Source organism: Coturnix japonica, chromosome 4, assembly GCF_054131305.1.
Source record: "Coturnix japonica strain WE chromosome 4, WE-NBRP24, whole genome shotgun sequence".
Lineage (NCBI taxonomy): Eukaryota > Metazoa > Chordata > Aves > Galliformes > Phasianidae > Coturnix > Coturnix japonica.
Window position 1 is genome coordinate 22,009,327 of NC_140666.1, and position 17,851 is coordinate 22,027,177.

A 17,851-nucleotide genomic window follows, 5' to 3' on the forward strand; every position below is an offset into this window, starting at 1 on the left:
CTGCTTCTGGCTGAAAAGTATCACAGCAGGACCCTGGTTGTTGCCAAGTCCCATGGCCAGCCCTGGGGTGCTTTCCTATGATTCCCACCCTGCAGAGGTTCAGAGGTGAGCTCTGGTCATAGAAATGGAGCTTGTTGTTTGTCTGGAAGTGGTGTCTGCCTTGGGAAATGCCTGAGCTGAGTTGTCACAGGATGAAGGATCACTTGATGCCAGCCTTGCTCTTGCATATGTTTTGCTGGGCATTGGCTGCTAATAATAGTTGGAAGCGGAACAGTGGGGTAGTTAAATCCTTGGGTTGATCCAGCGCAGCATTCCTGTGCTCATAAACAATTGGCATGCTAAACACTGCTACTGTTAATTGCACTGGTACTCGCAACTATTAATTCTAATTACTATTCATTATTTCTGTAGCATGTCAAATGTGCTAGAAACAATATCTGTTGATACTAAAGATTAAGATATGGTTACAGTAAGAGATAACCACTGTTTTTCTGTCTTTTCTGTGCAGTAGTGGAGCCTATTTGTGTGGGGATGTTTGCCTGTGTAATGTGAGGCAAAGGTTGCTCAATTTTTGAGTTGGTCTTCAAGGTAAGTTGCTATATCTTGTGGCTGCTGGAGCCTCACTGTTTTATTTCTGGGTTGAACGTGGCCCCCTGGTTTTGTGTGCCCATCCTCTGGTAACCCCTGTTATCGAGGCTGGTGACCAGTCAGTTTTTCTCTCTGGAGATGCTGGTGGGAGGAGAGCCTTCTCATCTGCTAATTCAGTAGATCTGTTATTGTTCACTTCTTGTGCTATCAGTTGCTGGAGGAGGGCAGGCATCAGCTTCTAAAAGGAATTCCTTGTTGGAATGCTTGGTAAATGTTACCTGTTATGTCTGTGCTTGCTTGTAACTGAGTACTGGGAGGGTGTGGATGAGCCAGTGAGGCAAATGCATCTCATCACAGCTGATAATTTTAAGTCTTTTAATGCAGACAATCGATATGCAGAATTGCAGTCCTCATGTAGATGTTTTATTTCAGTTTTTACTTCCTCTGGCAATCTTGTCTAAATTAACATACAACTGAATAGCTGCTGGCTGGAGCCGCATAGGTGTTGGTTGTGATGTAACACTTGGCCTCTGGGTAGACCTGCAGCAATGTTTAAACATGAGAATGGAGGCAGGGTGATGACGCACAGTCACAGCTCTCACTTAAGGGGAATCTCTGATTTCAGCAGAATTAAAAGGGCAGATGGGGTATGAGCATTTTACAAATCCTGTCTCGCTGAACAGAGAATTAGCAAGATCATTAAACTGCCTCATTATTACCATGGTAATTACAAGATTAACACACTTCACTTCAGGATCTCTAATTTGTTTTGTAATATAAGCAAGATGGGGAGATGATTTGGCTCTGTTTGAAGTCAGAGGACTGATAGTGTTTGAGGAATAGTTAGGGGGTTAGCTGCACAGGATGATGCATATAAAGTAGATATCAAACAGCTACGTATGCTAATACGTGATGTATATGTGAGCTGCAAAGATCATTTATTCCAGAGAGAAGCAAGTAGGTGCTAGGTTTGATCAGATTATCAAAGGTACCCAAGGACCTGTCAGCCACAGCTCTTCCATGTTTTACTGAAACTTTAACATGAAAAGACAAAGCAGAAATGGGTCTGACGTTACTAATGATGACAAGATCTTCAGATCCTTCCCTGGCACCCCTTGCTGATTTTCCCTTAAAGAGCCTTGGTGGGCATCTTCTGTTGCTGAAGCTGGTGGGCTGGGTGCTGCCTGGTCCTCCTGTTTGTGGGTCCTTAGTGGTGGGGCACCATCATGAGCTTGAATTTGTTACGAGCAGATATAACACTGGTGTGTTGGTCTCAGAGCAGAGTGAGACTGTGGCCGGTGAGCACAAATGGCATGGAAAGCATTGAGGAAAACTGCTACACAATGGATGAAAGTTACAGGGTCCTCTCTTTAAAAGAAACTGCTTATTGCTATGCAGCTGCTGGGTCTTCTACCTCCAGAGTTTATAAAACTGCATCTTGACTTGAATCCTCATTTTTCTTCTCTTGCTGTTATTTATTGCTGCGACTTACAGTTTGGTATCCACTTATGCACAGTTTCACACAAGAACTCTGTTATTCTAGTCTGGTTAGAAGGAAGTTTTTAGGTGCTTGTTTAAAGTTGACTGTGACTGTGTTGAGATCTGCCCATTGACAGATGAATCAGGCACACACTGCACAAGGCTGGGACAGGAGCACATTTTCTTTGGCTTGGGCTGGTGATGCCAGCAGGAGCCCCAGCAGCAGCAGGCCACAAGAAGCATCCTTGCTCCAGCCCAGGGGCTGTGGCTTTTCCATATCAAACATTTGAGCAGCAGATGGAGCAAAGGACCAGAAAAATGCTTGCTGGATCACTGTGCTCCAAAAAGGGGAAGCAGAGGAGAGGAGGAGGCTGTTGCAGCAGTGGTTTTGCTGTTTAGTGCCATAGCCTGGGAAAGATCCTGTGTCTTAGCCATGGGCAGTTTTGTGTGCTTCCTCTCACCATGTGAGAAGCCCACTGAACTCGCCTCTCCCTTGGTCCAGCAGCCACAACAGAAGAAAATGAGCCCAAATGGGCTCATCTCCTGCACTACCAAAAGCATCTGAGTGGGGGAAAAGTGGGAGGACTGTCTGAAGGATGATAGGTGGTCATTGCTTCTGTTCTGGCTGTAACAAACAAAACAAATAGAGATGATGCTGGGAGAAAGCATTGGCTTCTGCTTCCTGAGTTGCAGCATGTGAAGTTGGGTGATTCTGAAGAGCTGTCAATTCCTGTTAACAAGTGATCATGTCCTAGGAAGGCTGGGAAATAAAAACATTCATGGTTTAGAAAATGAAATGGAAAGATCTCAAGAAATATCTGTTGCTTTTTGTTTCCCTTTTTTATTTACAAACAAAACCCAAAAGACAGTGGATTTTTGGGGAGGGAGGGGGGGTGCTGGTGGTCCTGACACATGACTTTTAAAGGCTTCCATATGGCAAGGTGAGCTGGTGTTGTTACCATAGCATTGGAATGGATTTGGTAAGGAGTCAGCAAGCAGGAGGGTTTTATTTATTAATTTTAATAATTTAGCCAAGGGTGAGTGGGGAACATCTCTGCTGTAGTTGTTTCTGTGTGAAGGCTCAGGGTCAGACAGGACTGATTTCATGGCTTTTTTTTCCAGCCAGTGTGCTTCCTGTGCGTTTCCTCCTTTGAAGCAACTTCTCTGTGCCAAGAGCTTCCCCAGAAGGGAAAAATTCTGCTTTGACTTTCAGGTATGTTTCTAGTATGATTCATGTAATTTAAACTTGTTCTCAAAGCGAGAGGGAACAGTTGCTGGCTTGCTGAAGGGCCAATCTGCCCTTTTGTTTTATATGCACACGTTCGCTCATTAGATAACTAAGCAGCACGACGTTTAATGACTTATTTAGGATAATGAGTGTGAAATGTGAGATTTCTGTGAGCCTCCCCAAAGTACTGCCTGTCAAGTGTATTAAAAAACATTTGCTACCTACTCTGAAACAACTGCAAAGCTATATATTTTAAAATTATTTCCTAAACAGTGACTACTTCTGTGAGTTATTGGCTCATATCACATTTACTGTGTTATCACAATAAGTCATTTTTTCCTGAGCACCTAGATGTTTCTCTTGTAGACCCAATTGCAATTCTCTTTCAACCCATTTATATTCCTATTAAGTTTGGCTGAAAGGTGTCACATTTTTCGCTCTGCCTGGATTCAGTGCTGACAGTTATACCAATGAACTGAAGCAGCTATTCCGTCTGCAGTCAGGCACCCATGATATCATTCCCTGCTAGTCAGTAAATTAAAAATGCTAAAATCTCTGCTCTTCTTTGGCCTGCTGCCTGTACATTGGAGGTGTTTATTGCCGTCTTCTACCTGAAGATTGCATGGTGCTTTGCATTTGATAACTTTACCAATACATTGGAAAGGTAAGTAATTGTTTCCTTAATGCTGCAGGTACTACAGAAACCAGACTTGAATAGAAATGTGGGTACAGAGGGTCTTTCCAGACCTTGTCTTCTCAGAAAGCTGGTGTTTCACATTAGCGTCTGTGCCAAGTCTTTGTCTTCAGGATCTGATATGCTGATTAAAAGGCCGGCCTAAACCCTACTCCATGCATCTCCTAATGCTCATCTCTTGTGTGTGATACTTCTCTCTTAAATCTTATGCTGAATTGTATGACAATTAAGCAGCCCTTAACCTTTTCATGGCCATTTTAATCACGTCAGGGCTCTCATTTATGGGTTACATTTGATCTGGACGTTAAATGATCAAGTTAATCATGAAAAGGGGAAAAGTTCTCAGCGTTCATTCTTTTGTCAGATCTTCTCCTTTGCAAGTGACTTCATCCATTTTAATGTGGCCAATTTGCTTGTTGAGTGCCATCAAGTGCTGTCAGACCGATGCAGCCCTCTAATCATTCATAAGATTCTGTAAATTTAGCCCTTTTCTTCTTCATGAGTTATAACCTTTCTGGAAGTCATTTATTAGTTGATGAGATTATTTGTGGAAATGTATTTAAGGCTGTGGGCTGATGAATAAAGCAGATCCTTGGTCTATTCATAACATGCTAGGACTGATAGTTCAGTCCTGCTAGCTGAACTGCCTGCTAATACAGGATTTGCTTATCAGCAAGATCAGTGTTTTAAACATATTTTTAAAAGGTTAGTTTTAATGACTGCATGCCACCATACTTGTGAACCTGATGTTTTTTTGTGTGGCAGCTACCGCTTGCTGTAGTTGTAATGGTTGCACTTCGATCATACCCCTCCTTACTTGGTCCAGCCACTGGGCAACTCTCACCCATAGTGAGATGTGATGTTGGGACTGTCCTTGTTGGCATGGTGGCATGACAGCACCCTGTCCCTGGTGGAAGAGCCGCATCTGTGGGTCTTCCTGTCTGCAGTTGTCTGCTTAGCAATAATAGGTGCTAATGAGATATGGAGAATGTGCATAATGTTGCCTTGTTTCCATTCAAATCTCTGAAGAACAGCCATTCCTCATACATCTATGCATATACTAAACTGCTTGTGAAAATATTTGCGCACTGCAGATAAAATGGAGATAAGGAACTCCCAAAATGGGAGTGTATTTTAGACTCTTGCCCTTTGTGTAGCCATCTTTCCATTGCTCTCTGTGGGAAAAGAAGGGAAAGAAGCTGCTGCCCAGCAGGAGTTGAACTCCAGTGAGATGTGAGACCTGTTCACAGGTTACTGTGAAGAAACCCTGCTAAGGAAGCAGCTATTTATTTTTCCCAGCAGAAACCTGGGCATTGCACCAAGCTGGCCTGGGGTAGGTTGCTGGAAGAGGGAGAGACCCGGAGGAGTGGATGGGAGCTCAGTGGATGTGAAGCTGATGATAGTTAAATTCCAGCTCCTGGCTTTGGCACCTAACCCCTGTTATTGATTTATCCATGAGCTGTAAGTTTGTAACTGCATCTGCCTGAGGAAGAAGAGCTATTCCTGCCCACTCACTGCTTTGAAAAGGAAATAGCCCTGAAGAGTAAATATGACACAGCTGAAGGACAGCGATCCCTCAGCCTTCCTGGTGGGCAGATTTCATTAACTTTTCAAAACACATCATGCTCTTGTCTGAAGCTACCGATCATATTGAGAGAGATCTCGTATGGGTCAGAAAACAACAAATGGAACCATTGTTACAGGGAGTGTGAACAAATCCTGGGGGAAAGTTGAGCAGAGCTGTCATTTGGTTCATATTCCGGGTCAGCTGGAACTTGGACACCTCTGGACTGAGGCATTTTGGAATGAGATTTCAAGGAAATGGCTTTGTTTTTCCTTTCTTTAAGCCCACCCCACAAACCATGCTTGGACTGGCTCTCTATCAGCATGGGTTGATGAAGATATTGGAATCTCAGGAGTTTGCTTCCCTGGCAGTTCAGACAAGGACACCAGAGAGCAAAATCTGCATAAGGATGTCCTCAGCCCACATGTAGGCACTTGAGTATTATCTCTGCCATGTCACTGCATACACTGGGTTGATTACTTCAGAGGACTGGGTGCAGTAATAAAAATGTGAAGCACTTAATTCTGCTACTTGGCACATTTTCCTTAAAGAAGACTAAGTTAATTTCTCAGTGTCATTGGGGGCCCTAAATTATATGGCAAGTGTCAGAAATAATTAAGAGAAATGATGCTGAACACTGCAACCTCAGAAATAGATGTTATTTGCAACCAACTTTCAGCTAAATTCATGAGAATTTGCTGAAGTAGATGAGCTGTCGTTTACTGTTCTTAGCAGTGCTCGCTATTCCTTGGCCTTTGGTGTGGGATTGAGCAATTTCCTTCTGAAGGGCTGGCAGGAATCTCTAGAATTTTTTCTTCACTTCCAATTGATAGCTGCCAAATTGTTTCTGAGATGTGCTATGGGCACGGCATACTGGGATGCCCCATAAGAGAAGGGTGCCATGTGGGATTGGGTTTTGGCAGGCTTTGAGTTGGAGTCTCTTCCCTTTTTTCCCTGTTGGGCTGCTTCTTTCTCCTTCCATGTCCTTCCGGTGCTTGCACAGATCTTGCTGTGCATTGTCCTACCTCCAGCCCACCCGCCCCAGCAGAGGCAGCAATACTCCCTGCTCTTTTCTGGTGTTTTCAGCTGGTTGCAGCACTTGTAGTTTTCCTGCAGATGAGATGACAGTGCTGCCTGGAAAATCACTCTGTGTGATGGAAGGTCATTCTTTCATCCATGGAAAATAAATAAATAAATGAAATCACACCTGTAGAAATCACAGATGACATGAAAGGAATGTGAGGCAGCAAGGCAGAGTGATGAAAGCAAAGCAGAAAGGTGGGGCAAGGACTGCCCAGCCGCAGTCCCTCTGTGTACATGTGTGCTAGTTGAGCACTGTAAGATGTTCTACACTGAATCAGAGACACTGGGCCCTATGGGCAGGAATACATGACTTGTTGTTGGCCAGCATGTGCCACGTAAGGCGAGGAGCAGCACAGAAGAGCAGTGCAGAAATAATTAGTCACTAATTACAGGCAGCCTCATCTCCCTGCTCAAACCCAGGGTGCCACCAGGGAATATTCTCAGCAGTGTGTGATGATGCAATTGGATGGGTGGAGATGCAGCTGGGCAGTGAGGGTGTTCTCACCTGGACATTGCTGCATCTGAGAGCTGCCCCCAGCAGGTTTATGGTGTTTTAATTGCAGTTGTCTGTGTAGTGCTTATTTGCTGAGGAGATGGAGAGCTGACTTTTGTTTTTGGTGCTCATGATAACTAGATGGTAACAGGACAGATGTGCAGAACAGTACATTGAAACCCGGTTTTTGTTCAAGATTGCCCAGCAGACTGAGAGTGCAGTTTCTGGATTTAAAAAGGAGTCAAAAAATCTTGTCCCCATTCCTATTCTAATGTTTCAGACCTGTGGGGATGAACCCAAATCCTCCCCATTTTATATTTGGTATGAAATAGATAGGTTACATAGTATTAATAGGAAATCAGAACTAGGAACTCCCACTGGATTTCACGATTCAGAATCTTTCTGTTGAAACGCTGAACATTCCACATTGATGGACATTTAAGAAGTGCACATTTAAACTGGATATTAAGGTGTTAAGCGGTATCAAAACAGCTTGGATTTGTTGCTCTCTGGCAGAGTGGCTGTGAATCATTTAAACACCGAAGTTTTTTTTATATTATTTGATGTATTTTTTTCTGATGGATCACAGAGGGCTTTTAAACAAGGGCATAGTAATGCTGGGAACAAACTAATTTTCCATGGTCTCTTGTTGAAGCTTCTCAGAGCTGCTGAGAGGTGCTGTATTTACACTGCCCAAATACACATTCAGCAGGGAGAGGGAAATGAAAAGGATTTATTGTATGGTAGTTTATCAAAGGTCAAGTATATAAAACAAATTCCCTTTTATTTCATGTAGAAAGAAATAATCTAGGTAGTAGCCTGAACTTTCTTGTTCTGAAAGACACTTTTTCTTCATGTAAAAGAAATAAAAATGTCAACTGGCAGCAGGCTAAGAGTCTTTTTTCTGGAAAAAAAAGTGCATCAGCCTAGTATCTAAACAAGTTTGATTGTTAACTTTGTAGAGCTTTTCTTTAATAGAATCTTATTTACTTCCATCTCATTCTGCAGACCAGGGAAATAATAAAACGTGCTGCTCCTCTATTAGTGCTCTGGTGAAACATTTCAGTGGCACAGAGCAATTGTGCGACATTTCTGTTCCCTCTGGGCATTTCAGAGGAGGAGTAAATGCCTTCTTCTGCAAGATGAAATCAAACATACTAAAATCCAGGGGCTAATGGGAGTGATGACTCTCCAGGCTTGTTTTGGCCACTGTTCTGTACATCCCAGGACACAGATAAAGACAATAGAACATCTACAAATCCCTTGTAGATACATGATGATGATGAGAGAAGCTTGTCTGATATTTATTCATGTACATAAATGTGCTAACGATGGGCCCAGCCCACGTGTTGTTTCTCCAGGACACGTTTGTGACAGCACGACTTCATTCCTCATGCTCTGGTTCTCAGGGTGCTAAGTCTATGTCCCACTGGCTCTGCGGCCCTGACTTCATGAGTGAGGGTCACCCAGAGTGTTGCATATCTTTCTTGCAGCCCTTAAGACCTCACAGATAAGCAATGATACCAACAACACAAATGGATCAGCCTGATGTTCCCTCTCCTATAGTTGGGGAGAGCTTGGAATTTTGTGGGCATGTGAAAGCTACCACAGCTGAAAATCTCTGAAAAATATAAGGAAAGGTAAATGCAAGGATGCAAGAGGCTTCTTCCTTTAGAAGACAGTTGCCTGGTTTTGGGCCAGGTAATGTTTTTCAGTTCATTCTGTTGCTTCTACGTTCCTTGCTGATGGAGGTTTCTTTTCCTGTTACAGGTATGGAGTTCCTTGCCATCACAGTGCAAACCAACAAATATGGATGTTGGCCAAGAAACAAGGCAGCTTAAATGAAACAGCAGTCCCCAGGACTTCTCACAGGCAATGGCATGAGGGGTGAGGTACGTGTTGATTATAGAAGCTGACATGACTTTCCATTGCCTGATTAGTTTTTTTCTCAGTGTACATGTGTTAGAACTGTTTGGGATCAGTATCCTCTGTGTCTCTGGGATCAGTCTACTGCCTCAGAAAGCAATTACGCCTTTCATTTTGTTTTGGGATCTCCCAGCTGCTGGCAGGGGATGAAGTTCAGAGTGGCTGTGTGAGATGATGGGGAGGTCTAGCCTTTCAGTTGGGTCCCAGGAACCTGGTGGCAGACCTGTCTGATGCTGGGCACAGAGCCCCTCCTGCACCGGGTGCCTGCCCCAAGCTGATCACAGCTAGGAACCGTGCTGTGCATTCTTATGGAAACGGTTTTTGTAATGGTCTCTGGAAAAGAAAAGCCCATTTTGCAGCAGGGTGTTTTCTGCTGGAAATGTTTGTAAATAGTTCTTTGCATGCAAAGTTTTAATGCTGACGTGATCCACGGCAGGGGAGTATGCAAAAGCCCAGCATGGGTGGATTGACAGCTATTATTCCAGAAGCTAAAATATGAATCTCAAATGTTTGTCAGACGTTTTGCCCCATTCTTGGTGAAGATGTACAGCTTAATCAATAAAAATGAATAATTTAAATTCAATATCTCCCTGTCACTATCAATAATACTTTTGTGAGTGATGCATTACTATCATAATTCAATTTGTCAGACACCACCAATTTTACCTGACAGTTTGCTAAAATTTTAAACTTAATTTACTGTAGGTGTTTGACTCAGGCTGTTTAAATTACACTGAAGTTTTATCTTAAACTCATCGATTTTGCTTGAGGCATCTTTTCTGCCTTTGTGCTTATCACATTAATAACCAGTGAGAAGAAAACTTTGGTGGGCAGGCATGGGAAGAGCTGGAGGCTCATCTCCCACTGTACAAGCTACTTCTGTTAGAGCGAGTTTTATAAATTGCCAGATAGTGATGAGTTAATTTACAGGGATAATTACTCCTCACAGAGATGTCCAGACATCATTTCCCCCTTATTTCTCTCCTTGCTTTTGGTGCTTTAGTCCTGGCCCATCTTTCTCCAGCAGCTGGGCTCCAACTTCTGATGTTGGTGTTACTGGGTGCAAGGTGCCTGCTGTTGCTCCCATTAGGTGCAAATGGTCCATCATACTTCACAGAGCTCCTTGGATGAATACAGTAAAGTAAAGTAAAACAGGTGACCACTGGAAGCTGAAAGAGTTCTCAATTTGTGTTCAGGCATTTGGGGAAAATGGATTCTATTTAAATCTATGAATAACAATGTATTTCATAGAAATAACCACCTTTGGAACGCTAAACTTAACTTCCTAAAGCATTTGGTTAAAATTATTGATGTTTTTGTCCACTGCATAGAAAGAAATAATCAGACAATCCCAGTAATCCTGAGAATGAGGTGGGAGGGCTGGAAAGCCTGGCATTCAGCACTGAGCTCCTCCATAGAGAGCCAAAGGCACAGCGTGATGCCCAAAGGCAGCCTTTGAGGATTTGCAGCGTGCGGTAGCTCCTGTTGACATTTCCCCCCACTTTGTTCTGGAGTCATAATGCAATCTGAGTAATTGCATCCTGTGAAAAGGAAGCAGGGGGCAGAGATTTGATGGCTGCAGTGATGCTCTGGTAGCAAAGCTTCCTATCTGCATGGGAATGGTTATGCTGCGAGAAGCTGAGACCCTGCTGAGGGCAAACACAGAGTCTGTGTGCCACTCACAGTGCTCCAGGCTAATTTTGCCCATGTGTAGGTGGTTCTTGATCCCTTTGTAGGGGGGTACATTTCCTCAGCTGTGTTCTTGCAGAAACCATGTTCTCCCTTCCAGTTAAATGCCCCAGCTCCATGCTAGGATCAGTTTTATGTAGTAGTGTTTCCTGAGTACAAGTAACTGGACCAAGTCCCTTGCATCTTGTTCCACCATTAATATAATGTCTTTGTTTGGCATGATATTTAGGGGTTAAAGGCCAGCAGGAACACTTGGAGAGGAGCAAAATGAGCACATGCCTGAGCTATTCACAATTCATCCCTGCTTATTATTTACTTGTGCTGCTCCCAGTGCCAGAGAAGACTGTAGCATTGCTCACGTGCAGCCCCAGTGGAATAAGCAGTGCCTGGCCAGGAGATATAGCCCAGGGCAGGAAGCCCCTGTTGGATGCAGCCTGGGGAAGCATGGGGCAGTGGTAGCCAGGGTGGGTGGCAGCAATATACAGTGGGGCTCTGCTGTCCCTGAGAAGTTCAGAAGGACTGCAGAGAGGGAAGGAGGCTCAGGAGTGGTATTTCATGGTGGTAACATACTAGATGCTGGCAGCTGCTTGCTTGGTTTCTGCACTGGCACCCAGGCTTCCTCCTGAGAACTCATCAGGGTTGTGTTTTCTTCTCCTTGCCACAAGAATTTTCACAGCATCCTGCTGTAGCTACCCAAAGAGGATTATGACTTTAAGTGCAAAGAAAAAAAATAGTAGCAGCAGCGGGTGAACTTTTTGAAGACCGAAGATGCTATTTTTCATGCAAATGTTGTTAGTAATGAAGACTGTAAGGAAAGGAAAAACAGCACATACATCACGCAGAGGCAAAATTGTTTCAAAATAAGACATTTTTCATGGGTTACCAGGAGGTGTCAGCTGCTTTTTGGAAGTGACTTGGTGATGTACTGGGCAGCACTGCACTGAGTGCAAATATAGGATGGAGCAATATAGCTGTTTCACATGGGTACGTAATTGCTGCATCCCAGTTTCAGAGGATGCATGACTACTGCCAAGTGACTGACATGAGAAGCAATAGAGTAATCAAATCTACCATATGTGTAATGAAAGCTGGTACTTAATTTCTGTGTATCAGCAGTAGTAGGTGTTTACTTTGAAATAGGATGAATGCCATTCACTATCAGTAATAAGAGTATATCAAGACAAGGGTGACTAAAGGCTTGACTTACCTTATAAGTCAGGGATAATAATGAGTGTTTCACTATTGTCTTGTCAGGTTTTGTTGGAGTGCATTCATCGTCTTGTCTGCTATTTCAGCATTGCTGCAACTTTCTGGACTGGAAGGTTTTGGGGAATTGAGATATCCTGTCTATTGATGGCCCTTTTTTTTCAAGGAGCAGGGGCAAGTTCAAGGGCTGGCACCACCCACGCCCTTGAACAGAGCAAAACTGGTGCTTCCCTGTTTCTCCTTTGATTTCTTTGTTGGATTGAACGAGGATGGAGATGGAACTGAGAAATGAAAAAGTATGTTGCCTGTAAGTAGTGAAGCTGGTACTGTTTGGTGTTCCTTAAAAACTTAATTAATTGAAAATGCCCGTTATTGGTGTTTTTTTTGTAGGGTGAACTTGAAGAGTATGATAATTTCACTATCAGATAAATATAATTGGGGATTTACCCAGGGAAGGATCTTTTACAGAGCCTTGGAAGCATCTACTGCATATTTATGTCTAAGTACTTTTGTTTGTCTGACCCTGCTAAAAAAGCATGTTTTCATGTTAGCAGCAGTCGGATGCTCCAGAAGCTGCTTTGGGTGCATTGGTAATCAGAAATTTTTATGTTATCATTAGTGAATTTCAAATGTAAACACTGGAGCTGTTTTAATTACTTCGTAATTTAATGTGGGCAGGATTTATTGCTGTGTTTTGTGACCTGTAATTGATTTGGTGTATTGCACCATGCCTAACAGAAGATCTCGTGGTGGTGCAAGAAAGAACACATGTTGCTACAGTAATTATATAACCAAACCTTTAAATCCCCCTGCCTTATTCATTAAAACTTCTAAGCTTTCTACTACAGGTGTTACTGATGTATATGTGAAAGGCTCAAATTCACAGCAAGAGGAAAACTACTGAATCTCTGAGGTGTTTTGGTTCAGAGCCAGAAATGCAGCAGCTGAGAGATTTCTTGCTCAGGGCTCACATTGGCATTTGGAACAGGCCCTTTGAGCTCCTCGTCACATCAGCAGGGCTTTCTGGGAAGTGCTGCATTTAAAGAGAGAGTTAACAACACTTCAGTTCCTACCCAAAGAGAAGGGCAGCTTTGTCTGTGTGCACAATGGCAGCTAGGCCTAATGCGTGTGGAAACCTTAGTGCCTGGCCCTGTAACAAGTGTTTGGTCTCTTTGTTGCTCTTCCATACACAAACTACAGGTGCTATGTTCAGGTGGGTTTGATGTGAACTCTGAGCTGCTTGTATGATTTCTGTGGGAGAGCATATTTACATTGTAGGTGATGCTCAGCAACCTTCTGGGCTCTGTGAGCATTTATAGCCACTGGCTGTGATTACCTGGCCATGGAAACAGCCACTAAGCAGGTATTAATCTTGTTTTTTAAATAACAGTGGCAGAACCCTGGTGTAAAGTGAGGCAGAAGTGGGAATAGCTGGGTTTTGGAATTTTCAGGCATCAAAGAAGCTGATTTTATTGATCCTGGAGATCAGAAAGAGAAGGGCTTCCTATCCTGGAGTTATGAACTAGTCCTACTGTTGCTGTGGACTTGAGCCCTGTGGTTCAAATTAATGATTATAAGTTTTCTGTAAAAATGAAAAATGTTCCAGAAAATGCTTGCTGAAATACTTGCTGAATGTACAGAGTTGACCATGCCAGATTCTCTGCCTGCCTGGGCTAGCAGGCCTTGTGTCTTGTTGTTTCACAGTCAGAGCACAAACTGCTTGCCTCTCTCTTCTCTCCTTCTTCACCCAAGAACTTTCTAAGTGCAAGGGATAATTTCCTCAACCAGCAATAACTTTCTGAAGCCAAAGTAGTAAATGTAGGGCACACTTCTCTGGAGTGAGCTGTATTGGGTGGCAGCCCTTGGAGGAAAGCAGGATCTAGACTCAGAGGAGAGCTGGTACCAGTGCTCCTATATCTGAGGCTTTTTTAGCATGTTCATCACCAGGCATGGCACAGCCTGAGCATTTGCTGTTAAGAAGGCCCAGATATAGGCACCTGAGCTTTATTCCACAATTCCCTGCATAACTGCAGATCTGACACCAAACCAAGTGCCTAGACTTTGTTTTGCAAACAAGATGCAGTGGAGTCCTCCACCCATTACAAAGGTCTTTGCTACCTGTCCCGTCTCATTTCTGTGTGCAGTTCTCTGTGATGAAGATAAGGTAGAGAGTCTGAAAGAGCCACATAATTGTAAAACTGGCCTTTATTTTGTTGAGCTCCTTCTATATTGGTGTTGCCTTGTATATGTTTCAAGTGAGGGACAGTAAAGGAGGGTACTTTGGGGAATGCAGATGGAATTTTATTTGTTAGGCTGCAAAGGCCAAGGAGCATTAGGAATTAGATTTTTTTCCCCCCTTACTGGAATTTTTATAGGATGTTGCACCAACAGACATGCTGTGCGCAAGACACTGATGTGAGGAAGAGCATTCTCTGACACTTTTTTCTTAATGCCCATCTTGCCATTCTTTGTTTGGAAGGAACAAGGCCAACTGATAATGAACTATTTTCTATTCAAGTCTAAAAGTCAAATATTCGTTGCTCATTAGTAATTCAATGTGACAAATTTATTACCTTGAAGGTGCTGTGAGGCAATTAGACAATGGGAAATTGTGTCTTCTTTTCAGCCCATTTAATTGGCTTTTACGTTGACATTCATCAAAACCTTGGCTTTACATGTAAACTTTTCATTCTGCAAGACTGTGGAACTATGAGCACTCGGCAAAATTCACCTGGAGGGAAATTTCACTTTTTTTTTTTAATAACAAGGAGAGCCAGAAAGAGAATGTGTGAGAGAGTCTACATGAAGCTTAATTAAAGTCAGTGGAGAAATTATCATCTCTTGGTACTTTTCACATGACAAAATGGCCCGTGGTTATATGTAATTTTGGAATTATAGCTGTTTGCTCTCTCTCACAGAGTGTTACAAAATTGTCAGTAAAATTAACATCTTTATCCTTTCTCTCCAGTTTTTTTATGTATTGTTTGGGATAGAACAGAATGAATTTGTTTTAAATATCATCTTTTGTACTCCAGGTATTTTAAAGCACTTCACAAAGTAATGATATGTTATTAAACAGTGATAGAGAAGAGATTACCTTTCTAATAAGGACCCCTGGGCAAACAAATCATTTGAACACCGGATTTCATATTCTTGGACTGCTTTTCCAATGTGACTGACTTCAATGTTGACCTTTAAAAGACTGCCATATGAGCTCTTGAGTCTGAGGAGCGACTTTGACTACAGTAATTTATTTTGCAGCTGCTGCAGGTATGTTTTCAATTGCTGACATTCACCCTGAGTTTTTTTTTGTTATTTACGTGGCTTTCTTTTGTATCCTGTAACTTATTTGTATATGGCTGCAGTCTTTCAAGGACACCCTTGAAAATGAAATTGTTAGTTTCAAAGGTCTGATTTGTCCTTGTAAACTTAAGCACAATTGAAAATAGCACAAGTAGCTTTAAGGATGTGCAAGGTTCAACAATTTTTTGATTCTCTCATTTGATGGTAATGATTTTCTTTTCCAAACTCTTGTCTCTAGCATCTTCTTCCACTCACAGTGTACTTTTAAAACTAATTTGAAAAACTTTCATCTGCCATATTATGCAGTCTTTCTGTTTTCATGTGTTCAGCCTCTTGCTTTTTAAGCTTTCTCCCCTGAAAATACTACAGTGCTGCAATGTACTTTTTAATGTATGCGTTGAATTTTCTTCCCTTATTCACTCTCCTGGATTTTTCATGCAGTGGCAAACCTGCTGACGAGGCTCTCTATCAATTTACTCAAGTCACTGATGAATGAATTGAATAATACTGGACCCAGTAGTGATCCCCATGGTGCACCAGAAGCTGCAGGCTCCCAGCTAGACACCATGCCACTGATCCCAGCTATTTGTCCCGTCAAAGAAAGCCATCAGGTTGCTTAAACGTGATTTTCCTTTGCTTAATCCATGCTGACTAATCCTTAACACCTTCTTGTCTTCCACGCGTAGATCAAAACATTATTCTTTGCATGTGGTGATAGTGGACATGAATATCAGGCAGGTGTATAATAATATGTGAAATACTGGACCCCTGATACTGGCTGGTGATATGTTCCATCAGAACAAGAATGAAGCAGTAAATTCCCAAGCTGGCTAATTATTACTGAATTGACATACCATTTTACTGATATGGAGCCATTTCTTGCTTGTTTTTCTGGAGAAAATAAACCAGAAAAAAACCAACAAAAAAGGCAAAATGATTGCTATATTTAGCAGCAACTGCCTCTGCCCAGAATGACTGGTAGATTTTGTGCGGAGTTGTGACATTTGGAAACTTTGTGGGGTCGGATTTGGTGGCATTAACACTGTGTGAGCAGCTTTCTAATGTGTGGTTGGGTTTAAAGCACTGTGTAAAAAATCTGTATATGCTTTTTGAGAGGGTCTAAACAGAGACTTGTAGGTAATGCAAGTACTTTGGCTAATAGATAGAGACAGGATGAGGGGAAATGGCTTCATGTTTGCCAGGATAAGTTTAGATTGGATATCAGGAAACACTTCTTTACAGAAAGGGTTGTTAAGCACTGGAATAGGCTCCTCAGGGAGGTGGATGAGTCACCATCCCTGAATGTGTTTAAAACCATTTGGATGTGGTACTCAGGGATGTGATTTAGCAGGGGGTTGTTAGAGTTAGGGTAGTATGGTTAGGCTGTGGTTGGACTTGTTGATCTTTAAGGTCTTTTCCAACCTGATTGATTCAATGATTCTATTCTATTCTAGTCTTGTATTTAATATTTCGCTGAAATGTGGGCTTTGATGATTGATATCCATGTTTCCTTATGAACCATAATAATCAACCTGACATATCTTACAGTGGAGGTTGGTAAAATGTTCTGTCTAAATACCTGTTGGCTTAAGGTCCATCTGGATCTAACTGTGTACGTCTGTGTCTAGCAATGCTTTGTGCAATATGCTCTAAATAGTGCTGTCAAAGACTTTTAGTATCCAAGAAGTTACCTTAAGAATGCCTTGTCTTTCTGTTGCAGTTTTCATTGGAGACCCTGAAACACTCCTTAATTAGACAGGAGTTATTAGTCTTGTGTTGTCTGACATTAAACCTCAGACAGGTAAGACAGTATCTACTACTGACTCTAGATGCTATGGACTTAAAATATTTATTAATATGTATATGTTCGTGGAGGCTTGCAGTTCTTTATAAGCAGGCTTAAGTCCTCCCTGGACAGAGCTGGGCTGTGGAGCCAGGTCTTTGATTTGGTTGCATTTTCTTGGGAGTCAAAGTTGTTTAACACAAGGATATAAAAAGCGTCTACAAGAAGCAAGATGTTTGTCTCCCATATCCTCTGTTTCAGAATGTTCTTTACTATATTTGTCAGAATCTGTGTGCTGTGGTGTATCAAGTCTACAGTGGACTTGATAAGCACGGGCTATGGATGAAGTAGAATTCAGGCAGCCAGAATATTTGTGAATGGAAAATAAACTTAACATATTTCTTAAATAGGAGCACAAAATTCAACCTGTTAGAGTATGAAAATTATGAGAAAAATATTGATAGTGATTTTTGCACTTACAGCAGCTTGTTTTTCCTTTGTTAAAAAATTGCCTTACTAAACACTCATTTTCTAAAGCTTTTGTTGCATTAAACCATCATTAACATGTCAAAATCAATCTTCTTCCTTTCTATTCCTTTCAAGTCAATCAAAAATTTTCTATTGTCAGCTAGAGAAGGGGGAAAACAAAGGTCAACATTGCATCAGTCTTTCCGAAAAGCTCTGTATTGTAAATTATTAAGGTGCTCGAATAAATCCATTTTTTCTTTTCAGTGGTGGGACAATAAAAGAAAGATTTACTGTGGCAAGTGAATGGAAAAAAAAAGAAAAGAAAAGAGAAGAAGAATTAGCAAAAA

General features: G+C 42.1%; 1 long non-coding RNA gene across 1 annotated transcript; it reads left to right on the plus strand.

Annotated features, from left to right (window-relative positions):
• Window positions 1–507: 507 nt before the first annotated feature.
• LOC107312897 (uncharacterized) lies at window positions 508–9,021 on the plus strand. The gene is made up of 3 exons (XR_001554686.3): window positions 508–588; window positions 3,190–3,280; window positions 8,900–9,021. It is a non-coding gene; the product is annotated as an uncharacterized LOC107312897 (long non-coding RNA).
• Window positions 9,022–17,851: the final 8,830 nt, after the last annotated feature.